We start from the raw sequence: 23453 nt of genomic DNA on the forward strand, positions 1-23453 counted from the left end.
GATACACACACCTGTAATCCCACACTGGACATGATACACACACCTGTAATCAATCCCACACTGGACACGATACACACACCTGTAATCAATCCCACACTGGACACGATAGCAAGCACCTGTAATCCCACACTGGACACGATACACACACCTGTAATCCCACACTGGACACGATACACACACCTATAATCCCACACTGGGCACGATACACACACCTGTAATCCCACACTGGCCACGATACACACACCTGTAATCCCACACTGGACACGATACACACACCTGTAATCAATCCCACACTGAACATGGCAGTACACACACTAGCAATCCCACACCAGGCAGATCGTTGTAACCCTAATAGTTGGGAGGTGGAGGCAGGGGAGATTTCAAGGTCAATTTGAACTAAGGGATCCTTAGCCTCAACAAATATATACAATGACAAATTACATTCCAATTTAATAGCAAGTTAAGTTCATGCTTGTGTCTCCAAACCCACTGATTCCAGCCGAGACAGAGCACAGGGAGTGGCAGATCTGCCATGTCTTGCTTTACCAGAAAATAATAAAATCAAAGAAATGGGGGCAAGACCAGCCCCGGCCAGAGCACTACAGAGACCACTGTGCGGCTCCCTAATGCACTCTGGTGCAAATCTACCGAATGGTGCTCATGTGAAGGCTGAGCAGAAGGTTGTCAAGTTTTGCTCTTTTTTCTTTGTGTTTGCTAATGGGAAAACCGAGAAAGTCTTTCTTTTAATAAAATTAAATTATTTACGGACAAGGAATGTAGCTCAGTGGAAGAGAGTATCTACATAGCATGCTTGTAGGTCTAGGGTCAATCTGCAGCACAGTAAAAATACAACAAAAGCTTTAATAAACAAGGAGTTTGAGGGGACAATTTGCAGAGTGGTAGGTAAGTCACTAAAGACTGCTGCAGGTGGACTTGGCTGCTGTGATTAAATGCTTTTCAGAACTTCCAGGTCAGTGCTGTCCTCATCCAATGCAGAAAGAGCATTGTGCCAGGCTCCGCTGGAGACTTTAGGAATACCCAAGCCATAGCAGAGTGGCCTGGTCCTAACTACTACTGCTGCTTCTAACAGATACGCGTTCACAAAGGAGCAAGGACTCAGAGTCACGTGCATCTGAACCAAGTGCCTTCCAAGTCCACGACCCAGTGTTTGCCAAGGCCAGAACAATGCTCATCAGACCAGCTGACTTGTCCTTTTTCCTGAATGGCACTGCCTAGGGATGGAAGCTCTGAGCCAAAACCTTCTTCCACTTTGCACTGAAAACACTTTCAATAAGGAAAAAGAAAATAGAGGATTTAGCAAGCTGAAGTAAGGAATGAGAAGATTGTAGGGATTCTGTGCAAACATAATCGCTGAAACAAAAAACATCAGAAAGAACATAGTTATGTTCAACTGATGGCCAAATGTAGGCAGTTACACACAGACAAGACCTTTTCTGTGTTTGAAGTGTCTTTCCCTGTGCTGTCTTTGGCATCTCTCAAGCACTAAGCCTCTTAACTTTCCTCCCATCTTTAAACTGCCTTCAACACTAGCATTCTGCTACAGGCACAGACATGGCTGAAATGCATTGATTCATCCTAGCAGGAGGGATGTTTACAGAAAGCCAGCCAGATTCTGCCAAAGCAAAGCACATGCTTCGACATGCAAAGCCACCCTCCCCCAGCCTTCCTCGGCAGTGTCTAGTTCACCGTCCGCCTACACTGCAGCACTTTCCTCTGTCAGTTTTCTGTTGACATCGTCATTCCCCTTTGGTAAGAGCAATCTTTCTCCAGACCACAGATATAACACAGCAGTCTAAGGAACTGCTCTGCAGGCAGAGATGCCTTCTCTTCCACCATCTGACATCTGCCATGAAGGTCAGATTACCCCGGCCAGATGAGGGACCAAGGAAAAGAAAAAGTGGGTGATGAGGTCACTGGAAGACTTCATATGATACAACTTTGACAATAGAACATGAAAACGAATGCAATGTTCACAAAGCTGGTCATTCTCCAAATAGATTTTCTTTGGAGCTGTGAAATAATCAACGCTTTATAATATTAATATTTAAAAATTTAATATTTGCAATGAAAAAAAGCAAACACTTCATGATCCCACTGTCTTGAAGAAGTCATTTCAACTCCATCATAAATAACAGTGAAATTTGTTAATTACAAATCAAATTACATACTGTTTGCCCCAAATTTTGCTTTTCATTAAGAGAACTTTATATTTGATGATTCAAATTTTAAAACTAATCTGTGAACTGCCTTTAATTGAGTGTGTTCATAAATCAGAGACTGTCAATGGACAAAAGAAACGCACTTCTGGTTCTTAAGTAATGCTGAGATGGTTTAGGGCAGTCATTAGGTTCTCAGAAGTCTAAGACTAATAGTTTAACTTGTAACTTTGTGCCAAAAATAACTTGTCAGGGAGGCATTTGACTAATGCAACAATAAAATCTTGTAAAACACCATTTTTCTTTTCTTTTCCTTATAAGCTCCTAAAAAAGAATGCAGATGCAACTTCAGCCTCTTGAAAGAACAACTTCAGCAGTCAGACCATAAGCTCACAGTAACCACTTTGACACAGGGCCACTGCACACTAAACTGGTCATCAGTAGGTGCCACTTTGCTGGGTTGCCCCCCTCCCCCTCCCGCTGAGTTAAGGTCAAAAGTTACAAAATTCATTTTAGTCCATGCCATTTTTAAATTTTTCTCAGAACAACTCTGGGGTCCATTGCGAATATACTCGGCCAGCCCTAAGCTGTAGTCCACTTCACATTTGTATCATGTGAACTAACTTTTAAAATAATTCTATGTTTGGCAAAAGGGGGTGAGAATTTCCCTCCAAATAATTCTCACCTACATACTGATTTTTAATATAGTAAGTACTCTAAGATTTGCTCGCTGATCCAACAATCTGGTCCTGACAGTGGGCCAATGTTCCCCTAGTTATTCAGCTCTAGGCCAGCACTGTAGCTCCGGGAACCCATATTCAGATTTGGGTTAGAGAGTGGATATGATAGCCCCAGAGCAAACAGGTGGAATCAGCTATGAACATAAAAACTTCCATGTCTCATAGAGCACAGGACGCTGGGCATGGTGGCTCATGCCTTCAATCCCAGTACTCAGGAGGCAGAGGGAGGCAGATCTCTGAGTCCTAGACTAGCCTGATCTATGCTGAGTTTCAGGACAGCCAGGGATTCAAGAGGAAACCCTGTCTGGAAACACACACACCCGAATCAATCAAAAATCAATCAATAAAAGCCCAGAATAAGACAGGGAATGGTGGCATGCAGTGATCAGGAGGCAGAGGCAGTTGAGACCAAATAAGTTTGAGGCTAACCTGGTCTACATAAAGAGTCCCAGGCCTGCCTGAGCTACATAGAGCGAATAAAAGCCTAGACCATCTAAACAGGCATTTTCACCAGCAGTAGCTAAATTTTAGTATTAATGATTTTAAAGTCAGATTGCCTAAATTTCAAGCATTTTCCAGAATCCTCTTATTCTAGTTTATTTCTTTCATTTGCAGTTGTCAAACTCCCTTGCCAAAAAATTATTTACAAAAAATGTCCAGGGCTGGAGAGGTGGCTCAGTGGTTAAGAGGACTGGTTGCTCTTCCAGAGGTCCCGAGTTTGATTCCCAGCAACCACATAGTGGCTAACAACCATCTGTAATGAGATCTGGCGCCCTCCTCTGGCATGTGGGCACACATGAAGGCAGAATCTTAAAAAAAAAAAAAAAAAAAGTCCAGTAAAATGGAAATGCCCCCTTAAATTCGGAGGGCTAATGGGAACGCATTACAGAAAAACAGTGAACGGAAAAGGGCCGTTCTTTGCTGGAGTCAGAGCTGAGCTTACACAGCGCTTTCCAATGCACACACTACAGGTGGCAGTAACCTAAATCTTAGTCTCAAAACAATAGAAAAATTTAATTATGTAAAAGAATCCTGCAGAGTCTTTGGAATAGGGTGGGTGTTCCTGAACAACACACATGATAAGTGTCTACTTCGAATTATACGTAGTGATAGGAAGACTGGATCTACAGAGCATTAGTCTAAGCTAGGAAAAAAAGCAGGGAGTTAAAGAGCAAGTTCAGCAGAGGAAATGGAGCAAATCTGAAAAAATATTCTAAATTCTAAATTTCTAATTAGGAAGCACAAAGATTAGAGCCACGACACAGAGGCTAGATCCTAACTGACAGTTCTAAAGAACTGCCATGGGGATGTCAGTAACAGGGGCATGTGTGTTCTGCAGGGAAAACCCACACAGGCAGACTACGGTAGATAAACTACGATGCATATGTTCAAACAGCAAAATTTTTGAAAATTAAAGGTTGGCTGGCTCCTGTATTGCTGAAATATTCTGTCGAAAAAACATGCCAACTCTGCAAAATAACTGAACTTTCCATCAACCTGAAATGCAGCGTGAAATCCTGACTGAGAGAGCTCTGCTCCTTTCCACTGCTGACCACCTGGTTGTCAGAGACGTAATTGAGCATTTACACTGACTTTAAGGGAAGAATTTCACAACAGACTCAACACCTGCTTCTTCTGCCAGGAGACAGCTCTCTCCCATGAATGTTATATAATAAATTAAACAAGTAAAGAAACTTAGGACAGGACCCATAACAGGAAGAAAAATTCTCAGGAAATACGAAATGTCCTCCAGCCTTTGAGAAGGGGGAAAGACTGGGAGCCTAGGGAGGTTAGTTGTTAAAAAAAAAAAAAAAAAAAAAAAAAAAAACAACCTTAAGGTGTCACAGAGTCAAAATACTGCAGCCGAGACTGCAGAACAGCAGGCATAAATACAGGCAAACTCACCAGTCCCTGAGCAATTCCTGCGATTGTAACAAACTGTGGTTACAAACTGTCCTCTGACCCCCACACTCCCAGCAGGCGCTCACGCTCTCCAAGTCACACATGCAGCATGCACACAGACAACAATAACAACTTCTCTTAGTTCCCGAGGCATCCTCTACATCTACTCCAGATTTTCTGCTAAATTTTATTACCTCACACTTTGCTGTCTCATTTTGCAAGCAAAACAATCTTAAATTGAAAGCATAAACTAAAGCCAAAAGAGTCTTTAGAAGCGTCCTAGAGGATGCTATGTTTGAATAAGCATCCTCACACAGACTCACATTTTGAATGCTTGCTCCCTAACTGGTGGTGGTATTCTGGGAGTTTCTGAAATCTCTAGGAGGTATAGGCTGGCTGGAATGAGTTGTTTAAATCTCTGAGGATTTGGACCTAGTTCAGGGCTTACATGCCTTCTCTGCTTCCTGATCACAAGTGACGTGAGGATACTTTACCATACACTTCTTTTGCCATGAACTCTGTCATGTCTTTCCCTCAAATCATGAGCCCAAACAACCCTTGATCTCTGAAGTTGTCTTGTTAAACAGAGTAAACAAGCCTTTCCTCTGCTGTTGTCTTGCTGTAAGGGCTAACACAGAGGGCACTGCTCAGCCTCCTCTAACCCAGTGCCAACGAGGGACAAACTCACCGCTCATTTCTGTCCTTTCCTCCAAAACGAATGGTTTATAAAGCATGCCTACAAAGAAAGTCATCTAAGAACTGAGCAGCTCTTGCCTGAGTTGCTTTTTTTGTTTGTGTGGGTTTTCTGTTGTTGTTGTTGTTTTGGTTTTTCGACACAGGGTTTTTCTGTAACTTTGGAGCCTGTCCTGGAACTAGCTCTTGTAGACCAGGCTTGTCTCGAACTCACAGAGATCCGCCTGCCTCTGCCTCAGAAGTGCTGGGATTACAGGCCTGTGCCACCACCGCCCAGCTCTTTTTCTTTTTTATTGTTCAAATTGACAATCTCTTTCCCTCTAATCTTCAAAATCAGTTCACTTAAGTGAAATTAATCTCGAATTTTCTTTAAATATTGAAAAATACATTAAAATAAAATCTTCACTCTAAAATACATTTTTTGGACTTGTTCTCGGAGTTGCAGGCTAGAGGACTGAAAATAACACTTGATCTACCGAGCACGCTCACAAACGCTGTCCTTGGGGTCCGTCTACAGGTGATATTTTATGTGGCTGTATTCATTATCAGGAGATACTGCCTTTTTAAATGACTATGTTAAAGTTTACCTTTTCTCGTTTATATCTGAGCACTATTCTTATTTCCTCGCTGACGTTTTGAGAGGTCCTATGTGGGATTCTACCATGCAAGGTTTTACCCCTAAATAAAGTTTAGGAGATTTTGCTTCCACATTCTTATTTTTTTTAACAACTTTACTGATATATAACAGACATGCCATACAATTCACCATTGAAAATGCACAATTCAGTGGGTTTTGTGCAACAGACACCACAGCTAATTTTACAGCCTGTCAATATAACAGAAGTAATCCCATGCCAACAGCACCATCTCAGCCCTGGGCAAAGGTAACACTACTTTCTCTAGATGTGTTTGCCCTCCCTGGCATTCTGTAATAAATGGAATTATCAGCAGACATAGGATTTTATGACTAGCTTCATTAGTACATATAATGCTTTTGAGACTTCTCCACCTTGTAGCGTGTATCATTATTTGTTTTTTTTTTATTTTTTAAATATTTATTATGGATACAATATTCTGTTTGCATATATGCCTGCTAGAAGAGGACACCAGACCTCATTACAAATGGTTGTGAGCCACCCCACCATGTGGTTGCTGGGAATCGAACTCGGGTCCTCTGGAAGAGCACGCAATGCTCTTAACCGCTGAGTCATCTCTCCAGCCCCTCGTTATTTGTTTTTATGGCTGAGTAATATTCCATTGATGTTTGCAGCACATTGTATTCATCTGTTCTTCAGCCAATGGACATCTCAACTGTTTTCATTTTGGAGCTATTATGAATAATGGTAATATTACCACAATATCTTTGTCAAGACAGAATGGGATGATCTAGTTCATAGGAAACAAAGTCAGATATTTCATAGGACGTGGATCAACTGGCACTCAAGTCTAACTCACATCAACCCACTCTGAGCACACCTACACCCTGCCCGACGTTTGTCCTCTCAGTTCCCATCACCACCTGGAACACTTCAGAAACATAATCTCACCTCAGTCTTCAACCATGACTTCGTCTGGCCAAGCTGTAGGGTATTCAGCCTAAACTACGTGGTTTTAGACTTTCCAGCAACCCAATCCTATGTATCAGGACTAAATTAAAATTTCTTAGCAGGAAGATAACCTTTGATCCCACTAACCTCTCCAAGCTTGCATACTTATATGACATGAACAAACAATATTATGTTGGGCATGGTAATCCATACCCATAATCCTATAATTAGGAAGGAGGATTGCCACGAGTTCAAAACACCCTAAGCTACACAACAAGGCTCAGAGTAAAAATAGACACACCACACACACACACACACACACACACAATTGTCTCAAAAGCCCTGGGCCTTTTCACATGTGCTCTTCCCCTTCTGTCTGCTGTGTACTTCCTACCCACGGTGCTTTGCATGCCACGGAACTATCTGAGATAAGGAAATGTTGATGAGGAATTAGGGAACCCCAAGAGCTCACAAGGTGTATTTGACTTGGACTTATAATGCTAGCAGCCCTCAAGAAGGCAGGACACCCACATCTAAGCATCTGTCAACCCATCACTGACATCGCCATGAGCATCCTGTCTCCCAGACACCACTTCCACATGCCCTGCCGTAGAAGCCATATAGTCTAACACTCCACCTGGATACCTGCTTCCTTCAGCGGGTTAACATAATGACAGCAGATGCTAGAGCATCAGCATTTAAAACTGAGACTATGACCCTGAGAGTCTCTTGGAAGCCATAGAGTGCCTACTTTCACATTGAGGACAATAAGAGAAGAGACTTACATAGATCTAATCTACATGGGAAGTAGAAATAGAAAAAGACAATATCTCCTGAGTAAATTGAGAGCATGGGGACCTTGGGGGACGGTTGGAGAGATGAGGGGAAAGGCAGGGAGGGGAACAGAGAAAAAATGTAGAGCTCAATAAATATCAATGAGAGAGAGAGAGAGAGAGAGAGAGAGAGAGAGAGAGAGAGAGAGAGAGAGAATAACTACCTACAGGACTGCAGGTAAATAAGATTTCTTTGTTTTCTAGGTAATAGGTTTGGTGTACAGATTTCTTCCCAATTGTATCTCAAGCTGTAAGAAAACTGGCTCAGTCTCAATACATCAACCACACACATCCCTTATGGGGAAGAAAACGGGGTAGAATCAGTTTTACTACATAAATTGTTTGTGGGTTGTTATAAAATTACTATTTATCTAAGCTAAATGTCTTTTCCAGAAAAATGATGAAGTTGAGCTAACTCTGTACCCTCGGTAACTGGTACTCATGAGTTGGATGAACGTTAAAATGAACAACAATCAGAAAATCAGGTGTGCATGCAGCAAACACATTGCATGAGCTTTTCTTCCGGTTAGTTATTCCGCACAGACATTTGCTTCTGGACTCCTTTTTCTAAAGGCTTCTGCATCAGCTACTCACTGCACGGGGTGGGGTTGATCACGTGAAAGGACAGTCACCCAAGATAAAAGTATTTCAGGGAGTAAGCAGGAAGTAGAGGTGGCCTATATGCTGGAGTCCTGGCCCTAAAAACTTCTAAGAAAGATGCTACTAGTCATCATGAGTCAGCCCTTAAAACTTGGGAAAAATGTACAAAGAGGAGCTCTCCTGTGCTCCAGTGTCTAAAAGTTGGTGATGAAGGACACAGTACCTACCAGGCCTGAAGTCAGGAAGAGGGAGTATGTGCAGGCTGTCAGGGTGCACCCAGAAAGCCTCTATGTCACCAGAGAAGTCATCATAGCTCTGACAGAAGACAGTAGCAAAGCAATGTGGCTGATAGCACCAGAGGCCGCCAAGCCAAGAGAGCAATGTGCCTTCTCCCCGTGTTCCCCATGTGGCCGCCTACTGGCAGTGTAGCTGAGATTTCCAAAACTGACACAACAGAGCCCTACAATCTGCACAGCTCTGATACAAAGGCACAGTGACCCAACACATTCTTCAAACTTTGATCACTTTTTACTTAATCTTTATTCTTTAAGTTATTAAATTATTTAAATATCCACCACAAATTATTTTATTATGTGAAGATATCTTTAAATTACCACAATCTTCTATCTTGCTAAGTTTAATGTTCTAAATATAATTTCCTATTTCTCTGTGACTCGAGGGCTTAGAATCCTTAGGTCTGATTCTGAATACATGCTACTATTATAAGCTAGTATGAGGCTGTATTAGTTGGAAGGGCATATGAAATACTTATCAAGTCCCAAACATTGACATAGTACAAATCTGTTTTCTAAATTTCTTTATGAGGGAAATGGGTAGCTGGAGAGAGGACATCATAGCTGTTAAGAGCACTGGCTGCTCTTCCAGAGAACCTGGGTTCAATTTCTGATAACTACATAGTGCTCACAACCATCTGAAACTCCATTTTTAGGGAATTTGATGCCCTTTTCTGACTTCCATGGCCCAATAATACACATGAGATACAGACATACATGCTGGTAAAACACATACATATAAAAAATAAAATATGTATTTTTAAAAAGAAAATACAAGACAGATACACCTCAGTTACAAAGACCAATAAACCCTGCACAGAATAAGTGCAGACTGAACAGCCCATATTGGAAATGCTTGGGACAATGGTTCACATTTCAGAGAGTTTTTGCTTTTTTGTTTGTTTGGTTTGTTTTTTTTGTTTTGGTTTGGTTTTTCTGTAGCTTTAGAGCCTGTCCTGGAACTAGCTCTTGTAGACCAGGCTGGCCTCAAACTCAGAGATTTGTGTGTGTGTGTGTGTGTGTGTGTGTGTGTGTGTGTGTGTGTGTGTGTTGTGGGACTTTAGCCAATGCCTTTTGGGGATCATGAATCCTAAGGCATGGTCTTGTCTGCAGCTGTGACTACTTAAGCTTAGGATAGGGTCTCACTCTCTTGCTCCTGCTCTTTTATGGGGGTTGGAGCAAAGGAAGTGGCTTGCTCCTTCACCCCTGGACAAAATGACTTGGCGAAGGCAGCTAGATCAGCAGAGGAGTCTAAGCCGTTTTGTATCACAGTGCTTATTACCTCTATTTTGTACATAAATAAATTCTTGAGAACACTTAACAAACTCTTCTCTATACATGTGTATATATATGGGGCGGGCAGGGATGTTGCAGGCGAAGGCAGAGGAGGGCATTAAATCCCTTGGATTCAATGTTACCTAATTCTTGATGTGAGTGCTAGGAACCAAACTCAGGTCCTCTACATAAGTAACAAGTATTTTTAATTGCTGACCCATCTCTCTGGCTCCTGCTTTATTTAGAATATCTGCATTGACTTTATAGGGTTAGTATCCTTAAAGATCTGAAGTACTTTGAAATCCTGAAATTTCTGAGTACCAACAGTCAAGAAGGGCTGGGCACTGAGAATAAAATTGGGAAAGACAGACTAGCTGCCTTGAAGGGTCCTGTTCCTGGGACCCATCAAGAATTTTTTGAGTGACCAACCATACTGTGACTCAAAATTAATACTGATGTCTTACTCTTAATTCATTAAAAAACCAAGAGGCATCTTAAGGTTCTGAGCTAAAAGACAAGACTACCAGGGAACTTAAACACTGCACACATGTGGATCATCTTTAGCAAGAGGATAACTAAATTACACCAACCATACAGTCCACTCTTATGTAGACATGTTTTCTTGTTCTGACAGAATGAGTCACCTGAAAGGGTCGCTGATGAGTTTTTAGAGCAAGTGCAGAGTCACAGTGGATTATCAATGCTATCTTTCAGATTCTGATACACTTGCACAAGATCTCACAGCCACCAGGCTAAGACTGAGCTGGTGCGCTTTTAGTGGCTCCTGGGTGGGTTTGGCTCACCTATGTCCTTTCTAGGAGGAAACAGAAAGACATGGAGATCTGGGCTTTGCATTATATGTCCTATACCAACTGACCCCATCAGTCAAAGAGGTATCAAGAGATTCCCCGTTGTCTCTCAGGCAGATGTTTCAACACACTGCTCAAGAGAACATTCTGTTAAAGCATCAAATGATATCATGAGACCAAATGATAACAAGCATATTGTCTGATATTTGTTTGATATTTATTCTTCATACCAAAAGTTACTAACACAAATTTAAAAAGAAGAATGTTCAAAATCATGCCCTCTTGAGAGAAGCCATAATGCTCTCCACGACACAAACCCTACCAGATGACTATCAATACTGGTGCACTTCTTACAACAAAGGGTCATCAGAAAGTTAATGGAATAGGCCCTACAATACAAATGGTCACCTGCTGGATCTTCAAGCGACCTTACGTGGCTGCTATTATATCTCTTATCTATCCCTCAGAACTTAGGGACTATGCTGTATAAACCCTAAGCAGGTACAAATTTAAAAAATGTTTTCCTTTGTTGCTTTCTTATTTCTGTCTTTCCAATAAAGAGGTGTGACCAGGGATAAGCAGACAAAAGTAAGGAAATCACAAAGAAATACTTATTAAAAGGAAATGTAGAAATACTCAGTGCCTTCCAGAAAGCAAACCCAGAACTGGTTTTTCTGGTTAGAGGTCTGTGGCTCTCACATTTCATCAGTTCTTAAGAGGCCTGGAAAGGAGAGAATTTCATGGGGGCAACCGCAGCACTCTCTGACCAGATCATTGAGCTAAAAGGAGTACTCCTTCAGTGATGACAGATAAGGATGGATGTGTTGGTCAACAAAGGCTGCTTAAAGTGTTATTAGGTTGCTACTCTAGAAAGAAGTTTGTCTCAGCCCTCTGGCAGCCCAGTTAAGAAAACGTTGGGGGGGGGGATGGATTAACACTAACTACTTGTCTAACTGATAGAGCTGAGCTAGGAACTACTACTACTACTGGGGCATTATCTGAACCTCTTGAAATAGATATAGCCCAGACTAGAAATGAGGTGAGAAACTGAAGCACTTGCGGAGGAGGAGAAACAGGAAGAGCAGAAAGGTAGAGAAAGAGAGGGGAGTGGGAGGTAGAAGAGGGAAAGATAAAATCTATGTGCTTGTCTATATACATATACATATATGTATACATATATATATGTCATATGACTTCTCTCAATACAAAAGACCCACACCATAGAAATGAGAGTGGATGTCTGGGTAAACAGAGAAGTGAGAAATGACTAGCAAGACCAGCCTAAAGTTGGTGTCACAGACAATAGGGCCTGAAGGTAAGCATCCCAGGGGATGTTCAACCAAAAGCACTCCACTCCTCATCCCATGTGATGAAGCCTATGCCTGATGCAAAGGAGCCTCTGCTGACAGCTCCCATTTGCAAAAAACCTTGCCAGCTCCCTTCCAGTCGCTATTCGTACCTCCTCAACTAGAGTCATCTCCGCAGGCATGTCACCTGCTTTGGAAGGACAAGAGAGATTTAACAGCCATGAATTACGAAATAAAGATTCAAAGTCAAGATCTGAAACCAAACAGTGACTTCGGAAATTGCACAAATTGCAAAGAGGTGGTGGTGCAGAGGTCAGCCTAGTCTACAAGAACTAGTTCTAGGACAGGCTCCAAACCTACAGAGAAACCCTATTTTGAGAAAAAAGGAAAAAAAAAAGTCAGAAAAGAAAAAAATGGCATGAATTGAGAATAGAAGAACAAAACAAAGATTACAACTTTATGATGAATCTGCTTGAAAATGGCTTTAAAAGAAAAGAGATAGGAACGGCAGCTGTAAATCAGGTGGGAAGTAAAGGCAGCCCCTGTGTCCGTGGTGAATACTGTGGTCAGACCACAGCCCTTATCTGCGGTTCAAACCCTACTCACTAGACAGAGGAACAGAGGAAAGAATGGCATAATTTCTTTTTTTTTTTTTTTTTTTGGTTTTTTTTTTCGAGACAGGGTTTCTCTGTGGCTTTGGAGCCTGTCCTGGAACTAGCTCTGTAGACCAGGCTGGTCTCGAACTCACAGAGATCCGCCTGCCTCTGCCTCCCGAGTGCTGGGATTAAAGGCGTGCGCCACCATCGCCCGGCTGGCATAATTCCTTATCCAGTGTAAAAGTCATCAAAAAATAAAATGTAACATAATTTATGTTTTCAATTATTTGGAAGGATTCTTTAGTTATCCCAAGAATGTAATAGCTTTCACTTTTGACATGTGTGCTTGCATGCACACGAATGCAAACCCAACAGCCTGTACAGCAGTCCTGCTATGTGGGAGCTGATCAGACTCAGCTGAGCCACCTGTCAGCCCCAAGAATGTAGCATTTTAAAGCTAAAATGCTAAAATCATTTTGTTTGTTTCTGTTTTTTCGCGACAGGGTTTCTCTGTAGCTTTGGAGCCTGTCCTGGAACCAGCTCTTGTAGACCAGTCTGGTCTTGAACTCCAAGATCCACCGGCCTCTGCTTCCCTCTGCTGGGATTAAAGGCCTGTGCCACCACCGCCCGGCTATTATTTAATGGCTGGGACAGTAGTTTCTGATTTTAAAATGGGGCCTCCAATTTCTTATAGTCAAAGTGTAATAAGCCTGCAAACCCTCACTAGAGAGGAAGAAGGCCATATATAAAGCCAGCCTGAAATTCTGAAATGTACTTGGGGTGGAAGAGTGTGTGTGTGGTGTGCTATGTGGTTCTCGTTATTAATCCTTTACAATAGTAAAGAACTAAAGCTATGCATGGATATGTGGACAGCTGCGATAATAATAATGGCCTATAAATAAGCAGGGAGAAGGCAGATCTTAAAAACCATACTACTCTGTATAGAAATACTCGCGGAATTCAGATGCTTTCACTCAAGTACCTTCACATCCTCCACGGTCACCCTCAAAGTTGTAGCACAAGGCAGAAAGCACCTCTGTAAAAGTTATTGGGCTAATCTGACGAGGACAAGCTGCAGGACACACAATCCTGTGACTTCACCACCCAAGCCACCACCAGAACGTAAAGCATGAGTGTTTTCAAATCAAGCTGTTCAGCCTCTGCTTCAAAGAGGATTCAGACAGAATCCAAATACACTGCACACTCTGACACAAAGAATTAGCCGGTTTGGTTGACACATTCTATGTGAAGGCGAAGAGCACAATCTCGCCAAAAGTAAAAATAGACGTTTGTTTTTCTCTCTTTTCTCTGTCTTTCTATGTAGTTATATCTGTCTCCACTTCAAAACATCAGTGAACACTTTAAGTCCCTCTGGAAACCTAACTGGGATATATAAACACACCAGGTATGTTATTCTAACCATCAGTCCTTGCAACCCTGGAGAAAATAAGAGGCTTTATGAACAGAGATGTTGGTCAAAATACTGACTCAATTAAAAAGGAACCCAGGCTAGAAAGATCATGAGCCAAAGATACCAAATTAGTTAGAATAAGGACATATATGTCTCTATATCTGTCATATACGTGCAATTCTCCCTCCTCTACCCTCAAATACAAAAGATCAAGAGGTAAGATCAACCATCTGGCTTTTGATGAGAAGTCACATCACTCTGAAACTGAGGAAAGAAGGCCACTGTGGCCCAACAGAAGGGTTTTTATTTTGTTTTTAAATAAGAAGCAAGGAAACCAGACTGTTGAAAGTAAACATATTAAATATGCACCATTGGCTAACACAGTAATAAACTGGCCTTTGGAAGCTGTTATAAATGTATTTAAAAGATGACAACATTATCTCACAAGTCATTATTTTCTAAAGATATTTTTAAAAGTTAGACGCTGCCTGGGTTTGGTGACACGTGCCTTTACCCCAGCATTCAGGAGACAGGCAGTTTCCTATGAGTTCAATGCCAGTCTGGTCTACAAAGTGAGACCTCTTCTAAAAATAAAACCCAAGAACCTGATTTGGATATACACTACATGTCTCTGTGAACAAGTTCAACAGTAGTAATTAGAGAGTTAAATAAGGAATATTGTACTATGATGTAAAATAAAGAAAATCTAAGATCACTTACAGCATTTTACTGAGAAAATCCAGATCCTGCTGGGCTAGTAAGGCAAAGTATATTGCTGTATGTTATTAAGACACTCATGATATAAAATTTAATTTAATAAAATTAAATCAAGAAAGTTCTATTCTTTTTAAACATCATAATGTAAGTCACTAAAATAGTTTTAAAATACAGTTCAAGACTATCTTCTATTTTCATATTCCATTTTACAATGCAGGGAAAAAATTATTTGCTGAACTAGTAAAACTGCCAGATTAAAGAATTACTAACCCAGATCAAATAGCTTTCCTTAATGAAAGAGAAACTGAAAGACAGAGGCTCCCTGGCCTCCACTCCCTTACGGAGCCACGAAGCCAACCATGAGGATCATGTCACTTCCTCAAGACAAGCTTGCAGGGTTAAGATGAAGGCCGCAAAGAGAGCTGCAAAGAGTGCTTCCGGGCAGAGGGCAGTGCTTCCTGCACATCCCCCACTGAGTGCCTAGGCTGTGGCCAGTCCATTCACAGAAAACAGGCTCGATGTCTGCGACACCTCAGTCCCTTCTGCTAGGTCCACACAATTGTCAGGGTCTTACTTCTTGTTAAATATTTATCTAAATGGCACCCAAAATGCCAAGACTGTTGAATTGAAGGAAACAAAACCCTCAAAATCGTCACTCCGACTCTTCTAAGAAGTACTTGAGATAAGCAACTCTGTACTCTGCTCAGAAGACCTTATTTCAGTTTTTAAACCCGTTCACTCCTCACTTGGGAACAACCACAGTCATTCAATGATATACTTCCTGCTTTCTCCCCTTGTATGCCCCCACCATGAGAATGGAGATTGTTACATGTCTACATGTGCACTGATACGGACACCCATGCCCTACCCATTAAATAGTAAGTAGCAAACAACCTTCAGACAACCTACTATGTTCAAATGAGTTGGAAAAAATACACACTTCCAAAGCTTACTGTTAATAACTTCTTTGATTTCCTTGGAATACAGGGTCTCAAGATAGTGACAAAAATGGAAATGGAAGCAGTTATAGCTAATGCCAAATAATCACACCTAAATAAATTGTAAAGATACACTTAGTCTTATGGATAATTGTATGAAAAAATGCTTTATTTCTCTTTTAATCTACGTGTTGTAAGCAGCTCAAGGTAGCTTGAGCTTCACATATACTCAAGGAGGTGTCAATAGAAGAAGCCTGGTAGACACAGGTCATTACAATGACGTAATTCTAGTTCAGAATAAACTCACAGAATAGATGCACTTCTTGGTGTTTTGGAAAAACATTCTAGAACACTAAGCCGTCAATTCCGACCTGTGCCTGGGTGGTGTTAGTGCAGAGAGTGGTCCAAGTGCATGCCTGTGTGTTGGGTTGTTTAGTCAAACCCCAAGTGCTCATCCCTTTGTTGAAATGCAACCATTTTATATTTTTTAATCGCAGGCTTCAAGAAGACTAATGTCTAATCAGACCTCCAAGCCAAGTAATGAGGCAAATTCGCCACCACTGAAGGCTGAATGCCAACCAATAACAGGAAAGTGTATATTTCACCATAAGAACCACAGAGCACTAACAGAGGAAGGGTGAATCAGAGGCCTTGTCCTTAAACAGGCTAACCTTTCATAGCATTTAAGAGCCTTATGCACACCGTGCAGATTATTTTGTTTGTACTTACAGACTGAATCTAAGTGCACTTTAGATACCTTCATGCAGCCCTAACTATAAAGCAGCAGTGTTCTAAGGACTGAGGACGCAGCATCAAACAGACCCAGCCCCCGTGTTAAAGAATCCTAAGTTCTCAGGGAGAGGGGGTTTAGAAATGAAGATGTAAAGGGAGTATCAAGGCTTAATAAGTATCATCAACATATAGTATGAATGTGTAATAAGAGTCACTAACAAAAAAGGCCAAGCACAGGACTTCACAGCACCCAACTATCCACTAACACTGACAATTGCTGCCAAAATCTATAGCAATTTTTTTTTTTTTTTTTGGTTTTTCGAGACAGGGTTTCTCTGTGGCTTTGGAGCCTGTCCTGGAACTAGCTCTTGTAGAACAGGCTGGTCTCAAACTCACAGAGATTCACCTGCCTCTGCCTCCCAAGTGCTGGGATTAAAGGCGTGCACCACCACCACCCGGCAGCAATTTTTCTTTTCTTCTACATTATGCCAGTTTAATGACAGCAAACAATATTTTACATAAAAATAAGCGAAAATATTTTTTCCAGGCTCTGAAAAAATTTAATGAACTAATCAACTTGTCTAGCAAGTACACTTAAGACTCTTTCCAAATAGAAACTGAGCAACAACAAACACATGGTGTTTCACCTTCAAATGTCATTTTAAGACATTCATAACGAACTTTCACAGCAGAAACATCCAGGAAAATAGGTATGTTCTGTTCTCTTTTCATTTATATCCATCTTATTTACTTATTACTTTTCTAATATATCAGATAATTTTAAATACTTAATTTTTCATCACAACATAAAAGACTCAATGCTTGTGCCTGTACAACATAAAAGGCTCACCTGTGCCTGTACACAGTGCAGAAGATCTGTTCATCTGAAGCCAAATCCGAGTGGAATCTGAAATATGAACAAACAAACATTAGTGAAGACAGAATCTCGCTGAGCTTGTCAGCAGGTAAAATGTTCACAATCAATACATAGCTAATACTTGTTCATCACTCCCAGTGCACAAGCAACATTCACTAGTCAGCCCTACACTGAACTGCATAGCAGGCCAAGAGGCAGAATGACCTCGGCATCACTTATACTTGCGTAGCACAGGACAAAATATACAAGGTACATTGTACTGTGAATGACAAGGCAGCTACAAGAGTTTGAGTTCTCACAGCTACATTTCAACTGCTATCCAATGGCCAGCTCTCTCCACCAGGTTGAAGATGAACAGCCGCAGCATAGGTGGTACGGGATACCCATGGCCACTCTGGACTTCTAGGACCAGCACAGGGCCTGTACACTATAACATGCTGCGGTGTGTGTTCTCTGATTAAACAAATAAAATTCACATAATAACTAATGTGTCATGCTTAAGAGTTTTCCAGCACAGAACCTTTGATAGTAAAAATTACAAAAATAAAAACACCTATGTAGTAAAAATGACGGAACAATTTGCTATCTGAAGAAAAGTCTATTGGAGTAAAGGGTATACTCCATGTATACGCACAGACCCAACCATAATGGTGGGTGACAATTGTTTTGCTTCTTCTAAGCAATTAGGTTAACAGGCTGGAGAGACATCCCTACAGTTAGGAGCACCTGCTGCTTTGTAGTGGCCTGGAGTTCAGGTGCCAGCACCATCTCTCCAGCCTATTAACCTAATTGCGGGCTGAGAGATAGATGAGGAACAGTATCGTCTTTTATTTTGTTGATAAGTGATTATAAACAAATCTAGAGGAAGCAAATTTAGCTGCGGAAGAGAATGGAGTGACAACTGTAATACTGACCAAAGGGCAATTAATACACCTAAAGAGAAAGAGAAAAAAAAGACCAGACTTTATTTCTGTGTCAAAAGGAACCATCGGCAGCACTACTGGAATCTCATTGGGTGAGCACAGGGTACAGCATCACCTGTGTTTCCAGTTCCATCTGTACACCCATAAGGCAGCGCTTTAGCCCATGCTGTTCCCGAGGCACGCCTTGGGAGCAAGGTCCAGCTGCAGAACTCATTATATAGCATGGTACGTGGCCGCCATACCTGCGGGGTGTTCATAGAAGGTCACTGCTTTGATAATTCTATTACTTTTTGCTAACCTAACAAGAAGGCAGCGATTTGAGTCCCTGAAAACTGTTTTCCTGTGATTTCTGATGCCACACTAATAAGAACAGCAAAAGCCCATGGTCTCCACACTGTGAACAGACTGGCATTAATGTGTTTTCCTGAGACCTATGCCATGTAATTTTCTCGATCAAAGCTGCCACCAGCCAAAGGAAGCCACTTCCTATTCAGCGGAGTAGTGCCATGTGTGAAAAAGGTGCTGGGCCACCTGAGTCAACTTCCGACATTTCTGACATACACTAGAAAAGCCAACACTGGCTATTATGAAGACATCAGTGACTGACTGGCCAAAGGGAGCCAGGCAACTGCCACCCTGCATGTTCCCACCAAGGATCTTAGACTGGCCCCTGTCAAGCTATCACCACTCCAGTCACCAAGACAGGCAGGGAGGCTGGTAAACACTGAAGACACACAGGGACAGAATAAGCTGCAGAAGGACACTTGAAATTCTTTAACAGCAAGCAGAAATCTTTAATAATTAAATAAATTAATTAATTAAAAAAAAGTAAAAAAAAAAAAGACTAAAAGAACATTAAAAAAAAAATTCTTTAACAGCTTCAGTCAAACACAACTATATGCCCACAGTCTATGATGTGTGGTCGCTTAATTTTTTCTATTGAGATTAAAAACACAAAACCTACCACGTAAAATAAAGCCAGATTTTTAACTTAGTGTGCTTCAAATCATAGGGTCATCTTCAAGAAAACTACACACACACACACACACACGCACATATATATCACAAATATATCCTAAAATATAGAGTAGTAAAGATTTTAGTGAATCAATGCTGCATCATAAGACTTACATACACAGGACTAGGAACCGTTCGCCTAGCACAGGGGGTGGGGGTGGGGTGATAGACTCCCACTCTTGAGACAACTGCCTCTGCTGGGCTCTACCTTGTTTATCATCTCCTGCCTCAGCCTCCTGAGGTGCCTGGACTACAGGTACACATTATGTCAGGAAAGCTCGATATTCTTGCTTAGTACACAAAAGTTCATCTCATACTTGTTGAATGTTTAGAAGAGGACTATCGATACTAAATTCAATGACTTATCTGAAAACCTAAATTAGAAGTGGTTAAGATCTTCTGAGCAAAGCATACAAAGAAAGGACAGTTATAAGCTTGGTGCTAAACCCAGAAAAACACCAACACTGGAAAATAAGCGCAAACAAAGTAGCTAAAAGGTGGAAGGCCAGCAGGTCGGGGCGAGGCATGCATGACGAGATGCACATTGTTCCATTCCAAGGCTTGAGTCCCTACCTGATTTGAGATTTTTTGTTTTGTTTTGTTTTGTTTTGTTTTTTTGGTTTTTCGAGACAGGGTTTCTCTGTGGTTTTGGAGCCTGTCCTGGAACTAGCTCTTGTAGACCAGGCTGGTCTCGAACTCACAGAGATCAGCCTGCCTCTGCCTCCCGAGTGCTGGGATTAAAGGCGTGCGCCACCACCGCCCGGCCCCTACCTGATTTGATAATAGAAAGTACTGGTCCCTTTAAAAAACAACAGTTTAAACAGAGAAAGACAGACAAGACGAATGAAACAGAAATAAGGATCTGAGCCCAGCAGGTGCAAATGACCACTATCATTATCTTCCTGTCTACATGGGAGTTCTCTGAGGACAGGGAAAGGCAGCAGCCATCCTTGAGGCGATCTTGGGATTTAAAGCACTCTGAACCCTATTCACAAGGCTCAGGCTTGCTTCCCACCATCACTAGAACATGCCACATGGATAACCACACCAGGCTCCACAAAAACAGTTATGTTTACTGTCTTTAGATCAGTCATGTGGACAATCTCTTTCTCCTAGTTTTATTTTTATTTCCTAATTATTGTTGATGAAATCAATCACACTAAAAGATAAATGAACCCTTAACCCTTCCTTTTAAGGTAGACAAGCCTGTAACATACTTTGAAACTACCTAAAATATAGGATATCTTTGGACAAAGAAGTAGCAAAGAAATTGGATCAAAAGTTAACATTCAAACCTATGATTTCTCCATACACGCCAGGGACAATCTTTAACTCCTAACACACCCTTAACAAGCAGAAAACACCTGTCTATCAAAGATCTCTCTGTCAAATGATGTCACTGTCACCACATATCATCTTAATATAATAAATGGAAGCTACACACACACACACACACACACACACGCACGCACGCACGCACGCACGCACGCACGCACGAACAAGGAGGACAGCGGGTGAAAAGGTTGACTATCCCTTTCCTTTCTCTTGGCGCCTCCCCAACAAAACCTGGTCTGGATTTGAAGCTTTGGATTCCAGTTTCTCGTGCTGTCCTATGGGTAACATTTCTCTACTCATCCTGAATAAAAGACATTTTATGAGTCCAGGAACAATAAATCCTAAACACCGTATCTTAACGTACTGCTTGTAAAAAGGCACGACAGTTTGGGATCTAGAATTAATAGACAAAACATCTAACAACACAAAGTGCAAACCTATGGAGAGCGGTAAGGCACCTCGGTGTGAGAATACAACAGTAATACCTGAGAGCAGGGCCACTAGGAACCCCAGCACTCAAACATTTATCATTAGTTTGTATTGGGAATAAATCTTCTTTACAAGTTGTTTTAAAATCTACAGGAACGACCAACCACAGCATTCCTCGAGTGCTATAGAAAGGTAGAGCTTATTCCCCCACCCATAGTAACCACTAGCTGTCTCTTCCAGGAACCACTATTCTAATCTCCAGGTCAATGAGATCAAGTTTTAAATTACCACACATAAGTGAGAACATATGGTATTTGTCCTTCTGTGTCTGACTTACTCTACATAACATAATGTCCTCTGGGCTCATCCACGTCACACCAATCTTATGTGTTATGTCCAAAGGAAAATAAATCAGTGACACAAGATGACACATCTCTGCTCACTGCAGCAATGATTACGATGACTGATTACTAGACCTTCAATTGAGTCAGGTAAAGCAAATGGCACTTTACTATCCAGACATAAAGAAACAGGCGCGACATTTTGCTGAGGAGCAGATGCCAATGGCTCTGCGGTAACTTTTACACGAATTATTGCAAATGCTTGTCACAGACAGATGCCTATTAGTGCCAATAAACTGTGCATCGGAAACATTAAGTGACTTACTCACACTAAAATGAGAGGACAAAAGGCCTTCCTGCTGCCCCCATCTCTCCCTCACTTCTTACTCCTCAGAAAACCCAGCTGAACATTAGAAAGATGCTTTATGATGCCCAGCCTCACACAGCTGCCAGCAACTACCTCACAAGGAATTGCAAAGTAGCCCTCTAACAAGACCACTCAATTGCTTGTGTCAACAAAAGCAAAGAGAACAGAAAATAACACCATGCTGGAAGGAAAACAGAAGTGACGAGGGCCTGACTTCGTCAGACACTGGAGACGGGACTGAAAAAGAAAGTGAGACAATTCTGAAACCTAATGGAGAAAAAAGTGCCAGAAGTAACCTGGAATTGCTCAGTTCCTTCTCTAAACCAGAGATGTCTGGGCTGCAGAATGCACACAATGACCTAAGATACCCAGGATGGGTTTTGGTGGAGTCCCATACTTTGACTTCTGCAGAAAACAAATCTTTTCAATGGTCTTAGGAAGTGAGATACCACTCAATAGCAAAATTAGCTATAAAGTACAATAAAAATAAATTTATGGTGGGGGTTTCTAAGAATCACCTTGCAAGATGGGCAACATCACTGAGATGTTGATGCCTGCGTGTAGTCCTCAGGCATCCGCCTCAGACCCTTATATCCTTGGCCTCAACGTCCTGAGCTACCTATGGCTCCGGCAGCACTTGGTTGAGTATGTCCAAGGCAGTGAAGCATGGAGATCATGTACAATATATGGAACTGCTGAGCCAGGCTGTCCAACTCCTAACACAGAATCATGAGACAGAATAAAAATACACGTAACAGAATAAAAACTAACAGCTTGTATATATAGTAATACAGTAAGGGCTTTAAAGCAAGAAAAAAAATCAAAACCATTTCTCAAGATTGATGTGGGAGTGATCTCTTTCTAATCTGTTGCTTTCATTGGTTAATTAATAAAGAAACTGCCTAGACCCATTTGATAGGCCAACCCTTAGGTGGGTGGAGTAAACAGACAGAATGCTGGGAGAAAGAAGCCGAGTAAGGGGGTCGCCATGATTCTCCCACTCCAGACAGACGCAGGTTAAGATCTTTCCTGGTAAGCCAACTCGTGGTACTACACAGAATATTAGAAATGGGTTAGATCAATATGTAAGAGCTAGCCAATAAGAGGCCGGAACTAATGGGCCAGGCAGTGATTAAAAGAATACAGTTTCTGTGTAATTATTTCGGGGAATAAGCTAGCCATGTGGGCGGCCGGGTGCCAGAGACGCAGCCCCGCTGCTCATATTACAACACAAGATCAGAGAGAAGCCAGCCGGAATGATATCAAACACAAGAAAGGCCCACGCTGACTGGGGATCATTTACCTGTTGTGTATTTACAGTGGCAGACTCCAGAAATATGCGGACAAACACCACAACTGACCTCCCACACCTCAGAGTTTAATGTGTACTACCTGATGTTCTTGCTTCTGACCATGGCTATTTGGGCTACGACTTGTTGCCTGCCAATTATCACAAACCAATCACACCACCTGGTAGCAGCCTTGCGAAGATCTTAAGTCAAAGTCAGCGCGGTGTTCAGCACTAAACACCATCCATGCAACTACTATAAGTCTGAGACCCTCCATGGATTTTTACAACTGGAGTTGGAGAGAT

General features: G+C 41.7%; 1 protein-coding gene across 6 annotated transcripts in view; it reads right to left on the reverse strand.

The window, feature by feature from the left end:
- Positions 1 to 23453, reverse strand: part of Ncoa2 (nuclear receptor coactivator 2) — a 221667-nt gene that overhangs the window by 119988 nt on the left and 78226 nt on the right. For all 6 annotated transcript variants that reach the window (XM_057790277.1, XM_057790276.1, XM_057790271.1 and 3 more), the window contains exon 2: positions 17421 to 17477. The gene's annotated coding sequence lies outside the window, so the exon portion shown is untranslated. The remainder of the gene's footprint in view (positions 1 to 17420; positions 17478 to 23453) is intronic.

This window comes from Chionomys nivalis, chromosome 16, assembly GCF_950005125.1.
Source record: "Chionomys nivalis chromosome 16, mChiNiv1.1, whole genome shotgun sequence".
NCBI lineage: Eukaryota > Metazoa > Chordata > Mammalia > Rodentia > Cricetidae > Chionomys > Chionomys nivalis.